Consider the following 23,150-nt stretch of genomic DNA (forward strand, 5'->3'; position numbering starts at 1 on the left):
ATCGTGCCATTGCACTCCAGCCTGGGCAACTAAATAAATAATTTTTTTTTTTAAAGATTCCATTTGACCTAAAACAATAGTATGTTCTAGATTCTAGGTTTCTTTCCTGTTCCTGTAAGGGCTTCTAATGTCCTAATGCCTTGAACTTATGGAAACTGAAAAATTAGGTCAAGTGTAGTGGCTCACACCTGTAATCACAGCACTTTGGGAGGCCAAGGCGGGTGCATCACCTGAGGTCAAGAGTTCGAGATCATCCTGGCCAACATGATGAAACCTCATCTCTACTAAAAATACAAAAATTAGCTGGGCATGGTGGCACGTGCCTGTAATTCCAGCTACTCAGGAGGCTGAGGAAGGGGAACTGTTTGAACCAGGGAGTTGGAGGTTGCAGTGAGCCGAAATGGTGCCATTGCACTCCAGCCTGGCGACAGAGCGAGTCTGCATCTAAAAAGAAAAAAAAAAATTAGAGCAACTCTGCTACAGTTGTTTCATTTCTAGTAATTTTTAGGTGGTCAGCCACAAAATTCTTACTGAGGCTGAAAGATGAGTTTGTTACAGGACAAATGTAATACAGCTATTATGTCTCAAGTTAAATAAAAGAGGGAAGGAATTTGGCCTAGGTTCTGGATTATATGTTACACTTATTGCCCTATTTATTAAAAAAAAATGAAATCATTAAGCATAAAGGCAGGCATATACATCTTACCAAGGTGTTACTTCGTGATTAAAGCTGAGATTTTCCTTTCCCCTCAAAGACATTCTTTGCTTAGACTTTTTTATTATCCTAACAAGGAAACAAGACTTTTTTTCTTATTCTAACAAGCCTGGAAAATTTCCTTGCCTGATCTTCAGTGCTTAAGTGTGGACATGGGTTTGTGGTGTGTTTTGCTTTCTCAAGGAAAATGTAGGTATGCCATATTGCATTGATTTTCCTTTTCTTCTCTTCACTTTTTCTATGATCTGCTTTTCACAACTTAAGCTTCCATTTAGAACCTGGAAGAAATTCTGTTGCTTTAAGGCAAGCATAAAAATTTGGAATGCATTGCTCTAACTCATCTCCAGAGTCTTTGGGTGAAAGAGTCTCCCAGTGCCCAGGCTGGGTGGGAATGCTGTTTGGTCCTAGAGTCCTGGCTGCGGCAACATCTCACGTAAGGGGTTGCAAGTCACCTGCCCCTGCTTCCAAATTTCTGGCTTGTGAGAATGCTTAGAGAACACTGCTCCATCACACTGAGCAGGACAGGCTTCTCTTGGGCTCATCCTACTTCAGTCATTTTTCTTTCTACACCACATTTTCGGATCCCTTTTTTTTTTTTTTTCGTTCCTCAGTGGGTAGACTGGTGGGTTTCCAGGATTCTTGAGAAAGGTGTCAGCCACCATCTGTTTTCAACTCGGGAACATGAGAAGCTAGCTTGACACTGGTGCGAGATTGTGGTGGGACTCAGGCGCGGGGAGGGATGTTCACATCCTCTCTAGCATCTGATTTCAACAGCAGCGAAATACTAAGCGGGGCCTCACTGCTATATGCTGGGGCTCCTTTTGGGGAAATCAGAACTGCATAGGAACCCATGAAAATAACGAAAACCACAGCTTCATTTCTGCCATGATAGATGATCAAAGATAACCATTTGTTTCCATCTGCCCCACCTCTCTCGTCTCCTACTCCCAAGGCTCCATAGACTAGAAGAAGGAACTGATGCAGAGTGTTTTTCTTTCTGTTCCTGTGGATTCACCACTCCAGCACCAATGAGTTGCCCCAAATAACAGGTATAGAGCGATAAGGGCAGGGTGGTTGGGGCCTGCTGTACACATGCATCAGGTACTGTCCTGCCCGTGGCACTAGGGCCATACCTCCTCAACAGGGGCAACACTGCTAACGGGTAGAAAAAATCGATCCAGGGGTGGGATGGTGGGGACAAAAAAATTTGTATATTTTAATGGTTTGGTTCCCTCCAAATGGACACAGTACATAAACAGATCTACAGTATATTTGTGATACTAAAATTTCATGGGGAGTGGAGAAGCAATTAGAAAGAAAATGTTCAAAAAAGCTACTTAGGGGCTGGGTGTGGTGGCTTATGCCTGTGATCCTAGCACTTTCAGAGGCTGAGGCAGGTGGATCACCTGAGGTCAGGAGTTCAAGACCAGCCTGGCCAACATGGTGAAACCCTGTCCCTACTAAAAATAAAAAAATTAGCCGGGCGTGATGGTGTGTGGCTGTAGTCCCAGCTTCTCAGGAGGCTGAGGAAGGAGAATCGCCTAAAATCCGGGAGGCGGAGGTTGCAGTGAGCCAAGATCATGCCTCTGCACTCCAGCCTGGGCAACAGAATAAGACTCTGTCTCAAGAAAAAAAATAAAACAACAACAAAAAAAAGCATTACAATTGTTCTTTTAATGTCTGTCTCTCCAGTAGATTCTAAACTCCTTGAGAGCAAAGTCCAGTCTGTTCTGTTCTTCACTTAATTCACAGGCACCAGCACCCTGCCTGGCACCTACTAATACTCAGTTGCTACTTGATTCATGAAAAGATGAATGACCTGGGCCCAGAATTAAGTCTGCTTTCATCCACTTCCTCTCTGTGAGATTTTGAGGGAGTGATCACACGACCTCTTAAGCACTAATTCCTTCTGTGTAAAGTGAAGCTAATAAATAATGTAGACCTCCCAGGGCTGATAGAGGATGAAATGAATGTACAAAAGAATTTAGTAGATAGCGCCTGTAATCCCAGCTACTTGGGAGGCTGAAGCAGGAGAATCGCTTTAACCCAGGAGGCAGACGTTGCAGCGAGCTGAGATAGTGCCACTGCACTCCAGCCTGGGTGACAGAGCGAGACTCCATCTCAAAAAGAAAAAAAAAAAAGCTACTTAGGGGTGGCAATGATTTAATTAAAAAGATCAAGAAATAGTGCTGAGCTAGGCGCGGTGGGTCATGCCTGTAATCCCAGTACTTTGGGAGGCCAAGGCGGGCAGATCACCTGAGGTTGGGAGTTCAAGCCTGACAAACGTGGAGAAACCCCGACTCTACTAAAAATACAAAATTAGCCAGACGTAGTGGCGCATGCCTGTAATCCCAGCTACTTGGGAGGCTGAGGCAGGAGAATCGCCTGAACCCGGGAGGCGGAGGTTGTGGTGAGCCAAGATCGTGCCATTGCACTCCAGCCTGGGCAACAACAGCAAAACTCTGTCTCGAAAAAAAAAAAAAAAAGAAAGAGTGCTTTGGATTCCACTTTTTCATGTACCCCAGATGATTCTGAACTACTAGGATCTGTATCTTTGTCCATGAAGGTTTTCCCTTCATTCCCCAGAATCTGTCAACCAGCAAGAGACTGGGGTTGGTGTATAAATACCCCAACTCCCTCGCCCCTGCGCTGCACTGGGCAATTCTGAAGCAGATGTTTCTCCCAGAGTTGGCCAATAGGACTAAGTTCTGATTGCCCCTTGTGGCTGCTCCTGAGGAATGTACTCCGTATTTGCTGCCCTCTTTTTAGTGTCTCGCTTCCCCCCTTTCTTGCTGATTTCCCTTCACCTCCCAAGTAAACCATCTGCACTCAAATCCCTGTCTCAGAGTCTGCTTCTGTGGGAGCCTAAACTAAGATTATGTGTCTGTATGTGTGTGTGTGTGTATGTTAAATGATTTGTAACTTCACTAAGTAAAAGAGAGCCCATGCATGAGAAGACTGTAATTAATCTAATTCTATGAACCTGAGGTCCACTAAAAAAAAGTTTTTAAAGCATAGACTCTGGAGCTACACTGCCTGGCTGTGTACACAGGCCCTATTCTCGCCAAGACAGCAGAAAGGAAAGGCAGCAAGAAAAGTTCTGCTAGGACTTTTTGAACTAGAAGTCACTTTTGCAAGACTAAAAAGGACGAGACAGGTCAGGTGTGGTGGCTCACGCCTGTAATCCCAGCACTTTGGGAGGCTGAGGCGGGCAGATCACCTGAGGTTAGGAGTTCGAGACTGGCCTGCCCAACATGGCAAAACCCCATCTCTACTAAAAATGCAAAAAATTAGCTGGGCGTGGTGGCGGTCGCCTGTAATCCCAGCTGCTCGGGATGCTGAGGCAGGAGAATCGCTTGAACCCGAGAGGTGGAGGTTGCAGTGAGTCGAGATCACGCCACTGCACTACAGCCTGGGTGACAAGAGCAAAACTCCGTCTCAAAAAAAAAAAAAAAAAAAAAGGCCCAGACATTGGGCTATCTGGGCTAACAAGCTTTTATTGTATTAATAGTCTAATAATTTAGTGTCTACTCAGAGCAATCTCACAGCCCTACCTTTGGGATTGAAAGACCCCCATCTCCAGTAAAATCCACAGCCAGTACCTTCCTTATAACCCACTGGGCTACTGAATCCAGACTCAGATTTATTAAACAGGTAGGCACAGGCCTAATGTCACAAACGCTATTGAGCAATAGATCCCCGTGGCAGGAGAAAAATTCTCCATGCTTCTTTTCTCTCGGTTTGCAGCAACAGTGCAAATGTGGGTGATGGCCTTCAGACAAAGCTTTAAAGGCCAGAGAACCCAACTGCAGGAGGAAGTCAGGACCCTTCCCTTCCATGGTTGAGCTTCCAAAGAAATGTTTTGCTCTACTGTAGTTCTGACTTTGACATGATTTATTTGCGAGTCAGAGATCCCAGGAGCTGATAAATGTTGCATACCTCTATGAAAACCTACATGGTAATTTCCCTTTGTGCCTGAGCATTTCCGTGTAGACTTTTACTCCACATAGACTGCTTATTAGAGAACAGAATCACAACCCACGTAGCCCTCTCTTCTGCCTGTTCACTTTGGAGCCTACCTCCTAATTGAAGGCCTCAATTTCCTCTGCACATACTCTAATACTGTGCCTTCCTTCCCATTATCTTGTGACTTTTTCTTTCTCTACTCTATTGGGTCATCACCACACTAACTCCACATGAGCGAACCTTCTCTGAAATAACTATTTCCAAAAGAACAGGCGCTGGTGAACTTTTTCCGTAAAAGGCCAAATAGTAAATTATTTACGTCTTGGGCCGGGCGTGGTAGCTCACGCCTGCAATCCCAGCACTTTGCGAGGCTGAGGCAGGCGGATCACCTGAGGTCAGGAGTTCGAGACCAGCCTGGCCAACATGGTGACAAGCCATCTCTACTAGAAAAATACAAAAATTAGCCGGATGATGGCGGGAGCCTGTAATCCCAGCTCCTCAGGAGGCTGAGGCAGGAGAATCACTTGAACCTGGGAGACGGAGGTTGCAGTGGGCTGAGATCATGCCACTGCACTCCAGCTTGGGTGACAAGAGTGAGACTCTGTCTCAAAAAAAAAAATAAATAAATACAAAATAAATAAATAAATAAATAAATAAATAAATAAATAAATAAATAAAATAATTTAGGTCTTGTGGATCCATATGGTCTCTGTTGCGACTACTCAACTCTGTCTTGGTAGCACAGAAGCAGCCACAGACAACACATACACAAATGTGGCTTTTTTCCAATAAAGTTTTATTTACAAAAGCAGCAGTGGGTCAGATTTGGCCCATAGTCGTAGTTTGTTGATCTCTACCAGGGAACAACAAAAACAAACAAACAAAATTAATCATCCCCCCAGCTCCACTTACCAAGGTCTTAACAAATTGTCTTGCTTTTTTCTTAATGACTTTTCTATGCAATACCATGTACCCAAGAATTTCTATATTTACTTCTAAAGCTGCTTTGAGACACAGCCAGTGTTGTACAGCAGCGTTATCCATATATTCACCACCTTTTGTCAGTTGAAAGCAATAATTAGGGTCCTCGTGTTCATGCATTCGTTTCATAAAAACCACACACCGGCCACCAAGGTTACACCCGTGGGTACATTCATCAATGCTTCTTATTTCATTTTTCTTCTCATGGCGTACGGTATAATTTCATTTACCACACTGGGCACAGTAACAAGGTTTTTCTCCAGCATGGACACACAATCAAAAGAAATAGGCAAATACTGGCTGTACTAACGTTGGCCTAAGGCATCTGTATGGAAACTTCAGAGCAGAAATACAATTTCTCTGGTTTTGTCCACTCTCTGAGTCCAACTGTGCACAAATTACTTGTCATTGTGGTGACACAAGTAAGACTTCATTAACATGGCCATTCTAATCCTGGTAAACAAGTTTATTTACACTTGAGCACTGCTAAAGAATGAAGTCACAGAGAGAAGTTCATGGTAGGTGGCCCTGCCTTTTACATGAAAGCAGGCTTTGACAAAATCCCTGCACCCCGCTTAGACAAGCTGCTATTCAGCTACCAGGGGTTAATGAAAGTTCGGGGTAGGTGCCGTTAAAAGAGGATGACAACACTTGTAATCAAGGCTGGTCACATTTGTATTTAACGACATGTGTCAGTGCTGTTTCTAGTGGGTTGTTTTTTCCCCCGAACTCCTTGTTCCTTTGCTCTGACAGAGGGTATACAAAGGATAAGCCAGGTTTATCTTTAGGGATACGTGGTGGCTGGTTAGTTATTGGTTAAATCGAGTTTTGTTTGACTTATAACTAGATATCAAGTAGTCCTCGAAGATGACAAAACCTGGGAAGATATGATTATCTGGGATTGTGAGAAAGAAAAGGTTGAATCATCCCCCCGCGAGAAAACAGTAGGGGGATGTCTCTTTCTTCGGAAGCAGCGTGCACGTTGCTCACAGGTGACAGGAAAGCTCCGTCAAATGTTCAGACTCCTTCCTAATGCGGGGCTGGTGGGTATCACCAAGGAAAAGCAGCGGGACGTTCAAGTTCCTGATGCTGCACGTGCTGGGAAAATACGCCGTGGAGGATGCAAATGCGAAGGCAGGTCCCTGTGATGACCTGGTCTGCATACGGGAGACGCCGAGCTGGGCAGAACGAGCTCATCTTCCCTCCTGAGCCTCCTGGCCCAATGCCAGGCTCTTCCTCTGGGACAGCCAAGCCTGTCCTGCTCCCAAGCTGCTTGGGGGCAGCCAGCGGCTGGCATCCCATCATTCTGGGAACCGAAAGAAACCCATGTCTGCGACAGCTCACAGCCAGATGCCAGAATGTTCTCTCCAGGGACTCACTGGGTAAGGGCAGGCTCCAGGAAGACAGGAGACAGGGCAGCAGAACACCTGATATTCACGGAGTACTGACCACACCCTGTGAATGGAGATACGGGCCTTAGGTCACGCGGCTGCAGTCATCGAGTTGAAATTACAGGAAACTCTGGTGGTGGTATTATCCACACACCAGGCAGGATGGCTTTCTCCTCTCATCCTTTCCCTGGGAGGTTGGCTTCAGCTAGAAGAGGTAGAGACTTGTATAACCTACTTGGACCACAGCCTGCAATAGAGGAGTTGGTACCAGCCAAAGAAAGGTTTATGTGTCTGGGTGGGGTTCTGCTTGTGGGCCTCTGAAGCCACCTCCCCACAATTTCTGCAGAAGAAAAACTTGATCCAGTTGGCCTTGAGCTGGGAATCCTTTGTTAGGGATGGGTGGCAGGTTGTTGGGGTTAACAGAGAGAGATTGGGAGAATGTTGGAGGAGGAAAATGAGGGACAGTGCCAAAGAGGGTGGACCCCAGATGCACATCTCCGGTAAACTCTGTTTGAGCTAATACATACTCAACAGATACATTTAAAAACAGAACCTGCACCATCCTTTGGACTCTGGGGGACCAGGTGCAGTGGCTCACGCCTATAATCCCAACAATTTGGGAGGCCAAAGCAGGAGGATTGCTTGAGCCCAGGAGTTCAAGACCAGCCTGGACAATACTGGTAAACCCCTTCTCTACAAAAAATATTTAAATTAGCCAGGCATGGTGGTGCATGCCTGTAGTTCCAGCTACTTGGGAGACAAAAGTGGGAGAATCACTTGAGCCTGGGACGCCAAGGTTGCAGTGAGTCATGATCACGCCATTGCGCTCCAGCCCGGGTGACAGAGCGAGACCCTGTCTTAAAAAACAACTAAACTAAACTAAACTAAACTAAACTAAACTAAACTAAACTATGGGAGGATGTGTGATCATCTGACAGCAAGATTCCTTTCTGGTGACAGACTAGACCAATGATATGGGCACAGACACAGGGTTCCATCCATTTAGAGGTGGTACCTGAGGCTCGGACACTGTGCAGGTGCCCAAAAGTTTACTCACCCGGAGATGGGTCACACCCCACCTTGTTTCCACGTCAGCAGACCAGCCAGTAAGTCCACAGGATTTGACTGAGCATCCTAAGGACTGGGTTTAACAGAAAAAGGAAGTTTGTAACTGGTATACAGGCAAGGTTTCAAGCCCCAAGGAGCTTTCTGTCCTTGACGAGATCAACCAAATAGTCTCTTCATATGATAATAACAGTTCACTGGATGCTTCTACACACTCTGCTGTGCGTACTACGCACACTTTAACTCACCGAATCCTTGCAACAGTGCTGTGTGGGTAGTGCTATTATTGTTCTCTTTTTAAAGATGAGGAAATAGTACAAAGAAGTTAGATTATTTGGACAAGTTACACACCTCATTAAGTGTCAGGGCTGGGATTCTAACTGAGACCAAGGGCTCCAGATGTGTGCAAGAATGAAGCAAGAGAGCTGCAATCACTTCCAAAGATAACCACATTGACAGAGGGCTTTCCATTCCATATGCTTCATCCTTGTAAGACAGGAAGAGGCTTCATCTTTCAAATGCGGTGCCTGAGTATCAGGAGAGTGATATAACTTGGAAAAACTCACATACCTGGTAGCTTGGCAGAGGTGAGATTCAAGCTTGGGTCTGTCTGGTTTGCAGCTTGTTCTCTCTCCACCACTCCACAGTTGGCCAATTTAGAGGAAGATTGGACTCCCTTAGCCTTTCTAGCTTCCATGATGCTGGTTCCTGGGAGATTTCTAGAGCTATGAGCATTTACTCCCACTTATGAGCAAGGCAAGAGTTCTCATGAGTTGAGGTCTAATCATGGAAGGCTAAAGGGAGGATGAGATTGTTAAGGCTTGGTTGGAGGCAATACCCTGGTTCATAACCAAGTGTTACGGTCGCCCTGCCATTAGTAAGACCAGCTTCCAACTACAATGAATGGATTGGGGAAAGGTTATTTCGTATCTGAGGTTATTTCTTTTTTAAATCCACAGGTGTCAAGTAGTGTTTTTGGAAATCGTAGAGATCAAATTCTAAAAATGTCAACTGGGAAGATCACAGCTAGAAAGGCCACTGTAATAAACACTGCCTGTAAGTCATCACCTGCTAATTGAGTCATCTGTGAAGTTAATGCAGATTTTTGCATATCAAGGTGTCCAACCTTTCTAGGCAGAAGGATTATTACCTGAAGTAACCTGGGTTGGAGGCAGAGAATGTGACTTGTAATGGGCCACATCTGGAGGTGGCCCACTCAATTATACTCAAATGCTATTGGCTAGGAATTATTCTAAGCTCCAAGGAAGGCTAGGGAATGTAGCCTAGCTGTGTGCCCAAGTAGAAGAACAGACAGGACTGGAGACCAGCCTCTGCCGCAAGGACCCAGGCTCTGTTCAGCTCCTTAGTGGCATGTCACCCTCAGAGTTCAGCCCTTGATCAAAAGTGGCAGCCAGCAAAGCTGCTTTCTACATGGCAACCTGAAGAGCCACTAAATCCTGGGTATAAGGCATCACTTTCTAAAAAATGAATCTCTTGGGTCAGTTTATATTTTTGCATCCACGAGATGGAGGAAAGAGAAACAAAACAAAACAAAACAGCAGTTAGGAGAGGGGCATGGAACAGATTCTCCTGCACAGCCCTCAGAAGGAAATATGAGTGCCCCACCTCCAAATGCCTGGAATCAACCCTACTGACCCATTAATCTTAGACTTCTGACTCTAGAAAGGTGAGACAATAAAATGATCAACATTTAAGCCACCTAGTTTGTGGTGTTTTGACCTGGGGGCCCGAGGAAATTAACATACCTGGTCTGGCTTCAGGTTTTGGGAGGCTGAGATGGACAGATCACTTGAGCCCAGGAGTTCAAGACCAGACTGGGCAACATGGAGACACCCCATTTCTACAGAAAATGAAAAAACTAGCTGGGCGTGGTGGTGTGCACCTGTGGTCCCAGCTACTTGGGAGGCTGAGGTGGGAGGATCACCTGAGCAGGGAGGTCAAGGCTGCAGTGAGTCATGATCACATCAGTGCACTCCACCTGGGGTGACAGAGTGAGACCCTGACTCAAAAAAAAAAAAAAAAACAAGTCCACTGTAAGGGTGTAAGGGTTCCTCCACAATAGGTATCTTGCCCCCACGTAAGTCAAGCCCATTGTAGACTCTTGTAAGAATTTGTTAAATAAACCATTTAAAGACCTGTGTTCAAGGGGCTGGGCACGGTGGCTCATGCCTGTAATCCTAACACTTTGGGAGGCCGAGGTGGGTGGATCACTTAACATCAAGTGATCAAGGCCAATCTGGCCAACAAGGTGAAAACCCATCTCTACAAAAAATATGAAAATTAGCGGGGCATGGGGGCAGGCACCTGTAGTCCCAGCTACTCAGGAGGATGAGGCAGGAGAATTGCTTGAACCCAGGAGATGGAAGTTGCAGTGAGCTGAGATTGAGCCAGCCTTGCCCCAGTCATGCAGACCAGGGCTCTTCAGCTAGTCTCAGCTCTTGGTCCATCTTTACCTTAGCCTTCCCCATTCCAGCTCTGCCGCACTCACCCCCGCTCTGCCCATCTACCCTCCCTTTGTTGCCCCAGGTCTCTTTCCCTGAAACCCCACAAGTTCTGCTGCCAACACAGCTGGTGTTGATCCCAGTATTCAAGAGCCACACATTCACTTTCAGAATCCACCTCTCACAAAGGAGTTCACAACGAGTGAGTGAGTATTTTAGGGGAAGCCAGAACCTCTCACCAACGCTTAGGCTTTATTTGCACAACAACATGAAATAGAGTTGAGTATCCTTAGGGTAGATGAACATTGATGGTCACACTGAAAAATCACATCAGTTTCTTAGGGGAAGAAGGCAATATTTTTTTCCAGAAACAAAGCCAAGGGTGGGCTCTCAGCACTCTCCCTGCTTAGAATGTGTGGGTATGGCTTTTGTGCCTGGGCCATCTGGTTAACCTACATCTTCCAGCGTTTCTGGGCCATCAATGTAAAAAGCCCCCATCATTATCTACAAAGTACTTTTTGGTAACTGAAATAAGTGAATTTCATGAGGGAGAAACCTAGGTAACAAGTAAGATAAAAAGGCATGCAACTAGTCTGACCATACCCAAAAGAGAAATCCCATCGCTGGAAAGCTCCCAGGATGCCCCAGCAGACGTACAACTGCCATGTGCCCCTGGCTTCTCAGGGCAGCCACAATTTCAAAGATCCGCTCCCACTGCAGTCCCAGCACTCTGTGAAGCCAAGGCAGGCAGATCGTTTGTGCCCAGGTGTTTGAGACCAGGCTGGGCAACACGGTGAAACCCCATCTCTAAAAAAAAAAAAGTACAAAAATTTAGCTGGGTATAGTGGCACATGCCTGTAGTCCCAGCTACTAGGGAGGCTAAGGTGGGAGCATAGCTTGAGCCCAGGGATTGAGGCTGCAGTGAGCCACGATCATGGCACTGAACTCCTGGGTGAGTTCAGACCGAGTACAACCCTATCTCGATAAATAAATAAATAAATAAATAAATAAATAAATAAATAAATATTTGTTCCCTTGAACACCCCAAGAATTCTCATACCCATGATTCGTCTGGGTTCAGAAATATGGTCACCACAGATGCAGAAAACCCCTGCTCACCAGAGGGCACAGTAGAAGGAGGGGCACTAAAGGTGTCAAGGACGTTTAGAGAAAGAGCCACCACCTGATGGAGCTGCCAGATCTGGGGAGGGTAACGACCCCAAAGGCCCACACCTACAGGGAACAGGCCTCCCCCAAACTGCTAAGCAGGTGCCATCTGGTTAAAGTGAGCATCACAGGGAAACTAGAAATGGAAGAGAAGTTCCAAATGAACAATCCAGGAAGGCAGCATCCAGAGGACATCATCATCCCTATAGGCCCCACTCCCTCTGCTGAGGGCGTGCGCATGAGTGAGGGAGATCAGTACCCAGGCCTCTGGCCCCCTCTTTCAGCATCAGCCTCCAGGGAGGGTGGAGAGCAGAGGCAGCCCCAGGAGGATGGCCCAGGAGCTGTAGCCTGGTAATGGAACTATGGGTGGGTCACAGGTTCCCCTCCTGGCTGGCCCAGGCTTCAGAGAGCAGTGAGAGGCCTTCTCCCTGGGCAGGTGCCTGTACATCCCTGGTGTGCCCCCACTTGGGCTCCCAGTGCCCCTCCAAGTTTTGCAGTTCCAGGAGTCATGACAACATGTGATCTTCAGTCCTAGGACCCACACTAGAAAAGAAAAGAAAGAAAAAGGAAAGGAGGGGAAGGGAAAAGAAGGGGAGGGGAGGGGAGGGAAGGGGGCACAGTGGCTCATGCCTGTGATCCCAGAACTTTGGGAGGCCGAGGTGAGCGGATCATGAGGTCAGGAGATGGAGGCCATTCTGGCTAACATGATGAAACCCCGTCTCTACTAAAAATACAAAAAATTAGCCAGGCATGGTGGTGGGTGCCTGTAGTCCCAGCTACTCCAGAGGCTGAAGTGAGAGAATCGCTTGAACCCAGGAGGTGGAGGTTGCAGTGAGCCGAGATCGCACCACTGCATTCCAGCCTGGGCGACAGAGTAAGACTCCGTCAAGAAAGGAAGAAAGAAAGAAAACCAAACTAAACTGATTGAGCTGAAAAAAAAAGAAAAAAAAAAGCTCACTGCAAGAATTTCATAATAAACTCAGAAGTATTAACAGCAGAAGACCAAGCTGAGGAAACAATCTCAGAGCTCAAAGACGGGTTCTTTGGGTTACCTTGGTCAGACAAAAATAAAGAAAAAAGAATTTAAGGCCAGGTGCGGTGGCTCATGCCTGTAAACTCAGCACTTTGGGAGGCTGAGGCAGGTGGATCATGGGGTCAGGAGTTCAAGACCAGCCTGGCCAAGATGGTGAAACCCCAGCTCTACTAAAAATACAAAAATTAGCCAGGCATGGTGCTGCGTGCCTGTAATCCCAGCTACTAGGGAGGCTGAGTCAGACAATTGCTTGAACCCTGGAGGCGGAGGTTGCAGTGAGCCAGGATCGCGTCACTGTACTCCAGCCTGGGTGACAGAGCGAGACTGTATCTCAGGAAAAAAAAAAAAGAATTTAAATGAACAACAACAAAAAAGAGGGGACAGTCAAGAAGAAATGCGAACGACAAAAAAATCAACATGTGAATAAATCTAAGTTAAAATACTGAGAATACAGAACACAAACATCTAATCTGAGGAGCTAAAAAAATCATAATAGAACTAAGGTGCTACAAACAATAGTACACAAGAAGGAGTAATTGGAGTGTAAGCATTCTAAGAACCTTATATTTTTCCAGAAAAAGTTTTAAAAATCATTGATTTCAAAGTAAAGTGAAACATGCATATTAAGATTTCTAAGTTAGCTTCTAAAAGAATAGAAGCATAGATATTAAATTTCAAAGGAGAGAGAAAAAAATGGGACTGGGGCAAAGGTGAAGGGAATCTCAACTCATTTAAAAGGCAAGAAATAGGCAGGGCACCGTGGCTCACACCTGTAATCCCAGCATTTTGGGAGGCCAAGGCAGGAGGATCGCTTGAGGTCAAGAGTTCAAGACCAGCCTGGCCAACATGGTGAAACTGTCTCTACTAAAAATACAAATATTAGCTGGGCGTCATGGTGGGCACCTGTAATCCCAGCTGCTTGGGAGGTTGAGGCACAAGAATTGCTTAAACCTGGGAGGCGGATGTTGCAGTGAGTCAAGATCGCACCACTGCACTCCAGCCTGGGTGACAGAGCAAGACTCCGTCAAATAAATAAACAAATAAAAGAAGGCAAGAAATGAAGAGAAGGTGATCTGCCAATAACCATGTTTAAGTGTTATTCTTAAAAGTAGATATTCATCAACAAATAACTAGACTTTTCTTTTGGAGGAGCGATTTTTTTTTACCCCAAGTATTTTTAAATATTTTAATAATATTTTAATTTAGTATTCATATATTATGAAAAAATAAAGCAATATCTTTCCTCCTGCAGAGCTTAAAAAATTTTTTTTTCAAGATGTTCCAGCAGGTCAAATGTGGGCAGCATACGTGTATCACACAAATCACTTGTTGGGAAACGTAAAGGTCAAAATGAATAACCAACCATAATTCGCTGTTTGAATATTATACAACTCTGCCACATGCATGCACACACCAAAAATAATCTGCCAAGTACCCGTCTAATAGAACACAGCTGGACGGGGGGCGGCACTGGGAGGAGCTTTATGCAGTGAAGACTCCGCAGCACCAACTTCACTGCAAAATGCGATGAAGAAATGAACGCAGCTTTCTCTGTTAACGGAATTTGCCAATCGTGGTTACAGACTCGGTTTCCAAAAAAAACATATTTATCTTAATTTCTGCAAGTAAAGGAAACCAAGTGGTCTATGAGGGTTTGGGCCATGGGAGCCTCCCCTCCACACACACACACACACACACACACACACACACACACACACACACACATCACAAGGAGTTCCCCTCTTGCCCTCCCCAGGCACTCCCAGGCCTCAGCCTCAGGGCAGTTCCTGGTGGTTCTGTGGCTGCCCTGCTTTGGAAGAGCAAAGAAGCATGGAAAGTTTTCTGTGCCTTGATAGTTAATAGGCATTGGTTTGAGCAGGTTCCTCTTAGGAGGGAAATGAAGCCATTGCCTGGGGATATGGAATGCAACGGGTTTGAAGTGAGAAGGCATAGAGTGGACCAGAGAATGGGACAGGAAAGAAAGACAGGGAGAAGAGCAGCGGTGGGTGGAGGGACATGCTTGGATTTCAACAGTGGCCTCTGGATTCATGCAGCCTGTGTGCCCCACCTCTGCCCAAGCCTGCTGACTGCTGGCCTAGGAAAAGCAAAACAACAACCACAGGTGGGCACACTAGAAGGCATGGCACTTCTAAACTGCCACTGTTGCGTGCCAAAGTCCCAGACCTTCAGGTCCAACAGGTGTCTCTGACCTGCAACTGCTCCTCCGACCTTCCAGCAACCCTGACTTTAAAAGTCATGTGAACCCCAGGGCATCTGACCAAGCGTTTAAATTTTTCCCTGAAGTTTCTTTCTATACCACAAAACAGCCATTTTCTACAGTCCTCTGAATCTCCCAGGGCTGAGCTGTAAATCTGAATATCAGAGGAACCGGCAGCCAGCCAACGTCAGGAGCCCAGCAAAGGCTGGTCAGCTGGCTGCCAGACTAGGGCTTCAAAGGTCAAAACAACAACATTCAGCATCCACTGCCCTGCCACCACCGTATCCAAGTCTGGTCATTCACTCTGTCCTGCCAGGCCATGGCAGGACCCATGTGGAGGGGCACAGGACACCAGCCATCTTATGCTGTGGAGATCCCATTTCACACAGATATCCTACAGCCCCTGATGTGTAGAAAGGGGGTGACAAGAACCATCTCTAGTGTAGATGCCACTACATGGCAACGAATCACAACAGAAGATGGAAAACAGATGCCTGGGCCGTCAGGGGACCTCACTGTGGACCTGCCCTCCCAGGAAGAACAGGACCCCTGGAAAGACATTCTAGGGGATGAGCTGCCCAGAGCCCTGGCCAGGTGGTGGCAAGCCAGCTCGTCGATACACCCAATCACCAAAAAATCCCTCCTAGCAAACTTTCGAGAGGTTCTTTGCAGCATCTAACAGGAAATGTTTCCTCCATTCCATGCTCACGGAGTGCCTGCTGTGTGCCAGGTACAGGCAGGGCACTAGGGCTGGAGGATCAGCACGGGTACTGCCCTCACAGATGGTACTATCTGCTTGGGTGAGAAGTAACTGACAACCTCCATGGCCAGGTAGACTTTCAGAGGCCACCTCATCCTTTCCTTTCACACTGATGAAGGAACGGGAATAGTCTGTGGCAGTGTTATGAGTCCACATATCCAGCCCAGCCCCTGCCCATGGTCCCCAGTGAGGCCCTGCTCCCCAAGAACTGAAATCCCAGACATGCTGGGTCCACGTTCCCCTACAGAGACACTTACACACCACGGACTAGAGAAGATCCAAAATGGCTGATGACTATTTGGTTTGGGAGAGTTTTTTTGTTATTTTTTGAGGTGGGGTCTCACTCTGTTACCCAGGCTGGAGTGCAATGGTGCAATCTCAGCTCACTATAACCTCCACTTCCCGGGTTCAAGCAATTCTCATGCCTCAGCCTCCTGAGTAGCTGAGATTACAGGTATGAGCCATTGTGCCCGGCTATATTTTGTATTTTTTTGGTAGAGATAGGGTTTCACCACGTTGGCCAGGCTGGTCTCGAACTCTTGGCCTCAAGTGATCCATCTGCCTCCGGTTTTTAAAAATTTTATGTCTACATGAGGTCATCTCTGAAGGAGTCCCCTTAGAAACTGAATCATAAATTATTTACTTTCTGGGCCTCTACTTTTTTAGAGGGGACCCCCACTTTTTGGAGGGGAGGGAGCATCCACTTTGAACCCCACCCTCATGACAGATTCCTTTCTCTGGGAGTCAAATCGCCACCAACCCCATGGCCACACTGCCATTTACTATCCAAGTGACCTTGGGCAAGTTACTTCATCTCTGTGCCTCAGCTTCCTCACCAGTGAAATGAGGATAATAACAGTACATTAATCCCCCCTTATCCTCAGTTTTGCCTTCCAAGGCTTCAATTATTTGCAGACCACCATAGTCTGAAAATATTCAATGGAAAATTCTAGAAATGAACAATTGGAAAGTTTTTAATTGCATGTTGTTCTGAGTAGCATGATGAAATCTTGAGGCATCCGGATCTGTCCAGCCGGAGGCATGAATCATCCTTTTGTCCAACGGATCCACGCTGTCAATGCTCCTTGTCTATTAGTCAGTTAGGAGCCATCTCAATGATCAGATTAATTGTCCGGGCATCACAGTGCTTGTGTTCAAGTAATTCTTATTTTACTTAATCACTGCCCCAAAGCATAAAAGTAGGGATGCTGGCAATTCAGAAATGCCAAAGAGATGCTGTGAAGTGATTGCTTGCTTGCTTTCCTTCCTTCCTTCGCACATATACACACACATATATATATATATATACACACATATATATATATACACACATATATATATACACACACACATATATATATATATATATATGTTTTTTTTGAGACATAGTCTCTGTCATCCAGGCTGGAGTGCCATGGCACCATCACAGCTCACTGCAGCCTCAACCTACCTGGGCTCAGGTGATTCTCCCACCTCAGCCTCCCAAGTAGCTGGGACTACAGGTGTGCACCACCACACCTGGCCAATTTTTGCATTTTTTTGTAGAGACAGGGTTTCGCCATGTTGCCCAGGCTGGTTTCGAACTCCTGGGCTCAAGCGATCTGCCCACCTCGGGCTCCCAAAGTGCTGGGATTACAGGTGTGAGCCACCATGCCCAGCTAGTAAAGTGTTTTCTTTAAGCGAAAAGGTGAAAGTTCTCAATTTAGTAAGGAAAGAAAGAAAAAAAGTATCCTAGACTGAGCTTGCTAAGATCTGCAGTAAGAACCAATTTCTATCCACGAAGCTGTCTGTGAAGAAGGGAAGAGAAATTCGTGCGTAGTATACACAGGGTTCAGTCCTGTCTTCAGTTTCAGGCACCCACTGGGGGTCTGGGAACATATTCCCCTGGATAAGGGGGAACTTTTGGACCCACGTTTACTATTTATTGTTAAAATCATTTAAGGTAATGTAGGAAAGGGCTTAGCACCATACGTGGCATATAGTAAACTGTTCCTAAAGGTTCATTTACTAAAAATGTATTCAAGCCCCCCTCACCCAAAAACACAAAGGAAAAGCCAGCTTCCCTAATGCTTAACATCACTTCAAGCTCAGCCTCCTCCTTTTTCTTATCCCCGCAAACCCTTCGGAAATGGCAGCTGTGCCCAACCCTGTTCAGCGTCCCGAGATATACCAACTCTCCCCTCCCTGATCCTTTCTCTGGGCCTCTCCAAACCCGCACATGTCTCAGTCTCCCTCAGCATCAGGCCCGCCCCTGGCCTCTTTCCTTTTTGGTCTCTCCTCCTTTGAGGCCTTGTCTCAAAACTAGGTCCTCAACACTTCTCACTCTCTGAGCTTTCTGCCCCTGTCCTCAGCTCCTCTTCTCCTCTCATGCTCCAAAGGATGAGACAGCCTTTCCCGGGGTTCCATCTGCTCTGCTCTCTCTCCACTAAGTAACAGGCGGTCCCTCAGAGCTCAGGTGCAGGCACTGGCTTTTCTAGAATTAGCACGTAAATTCCCCCTAAGCTCTGGAGTTAGTGTTTTTGCCCAGCTCTTCGTGTCTCCAGTGGGAGGTATGTCCTGAAACACTCTGGAATGTATTGCACCATTTCCCCCGCTGAGAGCCAGTTCCTCCATGAGTGTCACCACTGTCCCTGTTCCCCACCCCCAAACCCAAGCTTGTGAGTCACCCTCAATTTTCCTCCTCACCTGCTATCTTTCTAGTCTACTAGCCCTCTGTTTTTTTGTTGTTTTTTTTTTTGAGACAGAGTCTTGCTCTGTCGCCCAGGCTAGAGTGCAGTGGTGCCATCTCGGCTCACTGCAACCTCTGCCTCCCAGGTTCAAGCGATTCTCCTGCCTCAGCCTCCCAAGTAGCTGGGATTACAGGTACCCGCCACCAAGCCCGGTTAATTTTTGTATTTTTAGTAGAGACAGGATTTCGCCATGTTGTTCAGGCTGGTCTCGAGCTCCTAACATCGGGTGATCCGTCCACTTTGGCCTCTCAAAGTGCTGGGATTACAGGCTTGAGCCACCGCAGTGGCCCCTCTCTGCTTTATTACCAGTGCAAATTGTCAGAACACCCAACTTTTCCAAATTCAAACACTTAACTGACTTCCTAAATGAAGGTCATAACATACACAATTCTCACAAAGGCTTCGGTTTTGTATGTAAACAGAAGGGAGGAGGTCAGAACAGATGGCTTCCTCCACAATCTACTCTCCGTTTCACCATGGGCCTGGCGGTCGGTTCTTATGCACACAGTCTCATCTAATCCTTACAAGGCAGGTTAAGTTCCTATAGATGATGGAAGGCCAAGGTAAAGGATGAGGACGGCAACAGAATCGGACTGTGTCTGACTTTCTTTTTTCTTTCCACTGCACTCCAAGCTGAAATGATAGCAACAGATGGTCTGGTGGAACCTAAGAAGGTCTGCAGCATTGGGGAAATTAAAAACACATACACACTCTGAGAAATCCAGAGACAGAGAGAGAGACAGACAGACAGACAGAGCATATGCATGTGTGTGGCCCTGGGGCAGGTCAAGACCTGAATTATTTGGGGGTACCTCCAAAGCCTCTTCAGACAGTACGCCTGCCTGCTGAAAACCAGACACACCAACACTGAGGAGCCTTATGCAGACAGAGCACAGCTCCCAGGGGGATGTCGTGTGCCTTTTCACTGTGTTTCAGCACTAGAGCTCAGTGGGACCCGGGATACAGCCTTACCTGAAAGCCTAATTCTTAGTTTCCTGCTTCCTTGCTACAGGAAATCAGATTCCCAAGTAGACATGATTTGCTCAAGCCCTTTTTGGAAAGAGGCTACCAAAGTTCAGGCAATGGTTCAGCTATGTAAAACTCCAATCCATTAGGATGTAGCACATGTTGAAATGATTAATGTGCAACTGCTGTGTGTCGTCTTGGCCATCAGTAACCGTCAAAGCCACAGCAAAAGTTGAAATAAATACAGGAAAATCCGTAAACTGTTTTAAGCCAACTATACTTTTCCAGAAGATGAAATTACCATTACTTTTCCCATTAAAAGGCAAGGAGACGGGGTAGAGTAAGACAGATCTCTAAAGCAATCCTTGGCAGGAACCCTCTGGCTCATGAAATCACCCACAGGCCTAGCGGCAGGGAAGAGCTTCTGGGAGCACCTCGGTGTAATACTGCTCTACAATAAGCCCCCACGTGGGCAAAATCTCCTCCATTTTGTAGATGAGGAAGATGAGATTCAAAGAGCAAATCACTTTTTTTCCTTGTCCTAGTTCTCCAACGTGTAAACTGGAAACAGTACTCGCCATCCACAACCGTGAAACCCAACTTTCTAGAAAAAAGCACAGAGAAAACAATCAAAAAAGAAATGGTATCTCCCCTTCCAAAACAAAAGACAAAAAACCTTTCTCGGCCAGGAATGGTGGCTCACGCCCATAATCCCAGCAATTTGCCAGGCCTAGGCGGGCGGATCACTTGAGGTCAGGAGTTCGAAACCAGCCTGGCCAACAAGGTGAAACCCCGTTTCGACTAAAAATAGAAAAATTAGCCGGGCATGATGACGGGCACCTGTAGAAGCAGCTACTCGAGGGGCTGAGGCAGGAGAATTGCTTCAACCCGGGGAGGGAGTGGGGGCGGGGCGGAGGTTTCAGTGAGATGAGATTGCGCACTGCAGCCTGGGTGACAGAGACTCTGTCTCAAAACAAATAAACAACACACAAATAAACAAACAAAAAATCCTTTCTCAATCTCTAGGCCAACTAAAACGTCCACGAAAAATGTGACTAATCCATACAATTGGCTAATAGCTACCTTCCCTCCTTAACTCACCTAAAATCAGGAGAAAAGCAACTCTAAGTCACAGCTTTTAGAGCAAGTCATAAAAGAGCGTAATTCGCCTCTAAAGTTGCCTTCCAAGAAAAAGCAGAGAAGCCTTTATGAGATTTTTTTGTTCCCTTACCGAGACGTGTGGCGGGACAAAGTGGCCAGTCTGTGGCTGAGCTGCTGCTGGGGAGGGCAGGCCGCCTGCGGCCAGGGCGCCTAACGGGTCGGACTGGACGTGTAGGGGCCGGAACAGCCGGTCACCGCGCCCTCCTTCCCTCGGGAAACGGGTCTCATTATCACACCCGGCCCTGCCACATGTCCCCACAAGGAGAAGGGAAGGCGCAGGAGGTAAAGAGGCACTTTCTCAGCATCCAAGGGCGCTACTCTTGCTCCTATCCGAGCACTTCAGGGGCTGGTGGGCTTTGGGGCGTTTTGTTTCACGTGCTTTCAGATTCGGAACGTGCACCCGCTCTGCCTGGTTTTCTGGAGACAGGGACCAAGCATGGCACCCCCTGGGGCCCGGGAAGCGACAGGCTCGGGGACGCGCGCTCCAGGGCCAGAACTGGCACGAAGCCCGGACTCCGGCGACCCCGACCCGCTCCACCTCTCCGCCCCCGACCACAGCCGAGGCGTCCCGGCCCAGGAAGGGTGGCGGGGGCGGAAGGGGCGCTGGCAGTAACCCGAGCGGCCGTAAAGAATTCTCCCCCACTGTGCGGTTCCCATTTCACAGACAAGACAGCGGAGACCCTGGGAAGGCAGGGACTTCCCCACGCCCCCGCGCCTGGGAAGCAAGCCCAGGTCAGTCCCGGCGCCCGGTGTCCCCGGGGGACCTCCGAGAGAAGCAGTGACCGAGGCCGGGCGCGGAGGCCGGGGCGCGCGTGGGGTTGATGCTGGCAGTGCCTCTTCCGGCTCCCCCGAGCATTTCCTCCCCCTTCTTCCCGGGAGGGACTGAAACGCTCCCCATTGTGAGTGCGGGAGCCCCGCCGGCCCCGCACTCGACGTCCAGGCCCCCCGCCCGCCGCTCCGCCGCTGCAGTTCAGTCCCGGGGCAACAACAGGTGCGCGGCTCGAGGCACCCTGGCGCCCGCTCCGGGGAAAGTTTCCCTGGCCGCCGCGCGCTGTTTACGGGATCTTCTTGCAGCGCGGGGGCCCGGGGCTTTCAGGCAGGTCGAGCCATTGAAACCCGAGACGCGGGGAGGAGCTGTTGCAGCGCAGGGAGGCAGGCGGGCGGCCCTGGGCCGGGCCAGAGCGACTCCGCTTACCTGCAGCTCCACGGGCAGCCTCAGCCTCCATCCTCGGGCTCGCGCGGCGCCCCCCCCCCCCCCCCCGGAGGCTGTCCCTGTGCCCCTGGCGTCTTCCTCCCTCTCCCATTTCTCCCCCGGGGCTGCCCCCCGTTTCCCGCTCCCTGCCCCCATCCCCTCCCCTAGGGTCACCACCCAACCGTCTTCCCAGCTACCAACCCCTGGCTCCCCACACAGTTTGCAGAGCGTTGGCTCCACCTTCCCACCTGATTCGCCACCCCCAGGAGAATTTACTGTTTCTCTTTCATTTGTGGGGAGAAGACACCGTTAATGCTCCCACCCCCCACTCACATGCACACCCTCGCCAGTGCCCTGGGCCTGAACGGGCACATCTCAACCCCCTCTCATGCCCCTTCACACTTCGATTATTTCTATTTCTTTGGACAAGAATCATTTGCGTTAACCCTTTTTGAAAATGTTCAAGTTTCACTCCAGTAAGCTTACTAGAAGGAAGGAGGAAGAGGAGGAGGAGGAGAGAGAGGAGCAGGATGAGGAGGAGGAGGAGAGACAGGAGGAGGATGAGGAGGAGGAGAGAGAGGAGCAGGATGAAGAGGAGGAGGAGAGCGAGGAGGAGGATGAGGAGGAGGAGGAGAGAGAGGAACAGGATGAGGAGGAGGAGGAGAGAGAGGAGGAGGATGAGGAGGGGGAGGGAGAGGAGCAGGATGAAGAGGAGGAGGAGAGAGAGGAGGAGGATGAGGAGGAGGAGGAGAGAGAGGAGGAGGAGGACCAGGAGGAGGAGGAGGAGGCGGCTTTTGAGGAGGCTGCGGCGGCGGCGGTTTTGGCGGCTTTGGCGGTGAAAATTTAGACAGTTGAAAAATCGGCCAAAGCACACTGAACCTGCAGCACAGCCAGTAATCTTTTCTGCCCATTTCAGTCTTTCCCTGTCCTCGCCCAACTATTACAGGCCCGCTTTTGCTGATACCTAACAATATCATTTAGTAAATGTTCAGAGAGTATTCACTTGAAATAGAAATATTCAATGGCAGGTAATTTTTTCTCCTGTATTTCTTTTTGGCCTGTTTCAGGGTGTTATCCAAGGGGAGTTGGAATGCAGTGGTGGTTTTAAAATGCCAGCAGCCTAGGAACCCAAAGGCCCCAGCAGGCTGGCACCTCCCCACCCCGCTGCGGCTCTTAGAGGCCGAAAGATTGAGGGTTGTGATCAACTCGGTGCACCACTGGAGGCCATGTGAGTCAGCAGCAAACTGTTTCTCATGAGAGCAGGATGTTGGCAAACTGACAAACTGTGCCTGCCGCCCAGAAGGACTGCTGAGGGCAGTCACCACCCAGGCGCAAGTGTTTCTT

General features: G+C 48.1%; 1 long non-coding RNA gene across 1 annotated transcript; it reads right to left on the reverse strand.

Moving 5' to 3' along the window:
• Positions 1 to 5,460: 5,460 nt before the first annotated feature.
• On the reverse strand, positions 5,461 to 21,922 carry LOC116482230 (uncharacterized). Its single transcript, XR_004251803.1, has 4 exons — positions 21,810 to 21,922; positions 11,814 to 11,883; positions 8,689 to 8,912; positions 5,461 to 5,534 (listed from the first exon to the last, which is right to left on the reverse strand). It is a non-coding gene; the product is annotated as an uncharacterized LOC116482230 (long non-coding RNA).
• Between the last annotated feature and the right edge of the window lie 1,228 nt (positions 21,923 to 23,150).

The sequence above is a fragment of the Hylobates moloch genome, unplaced genomic scaffold, assembly GCF_009828535.3.
Source record: "Hylobates moloch isolate HMO894 unplaced genomic scaffold, HMol_V3 SCAFFOLD_14, whole genome shotgun sequence".
NCBI classification, from domain to species: Eukaryota; Metazoa; Chordata; class Mammalia; order Primates; family Hylobatidae; genus Hylobates; species Hylobates moloch.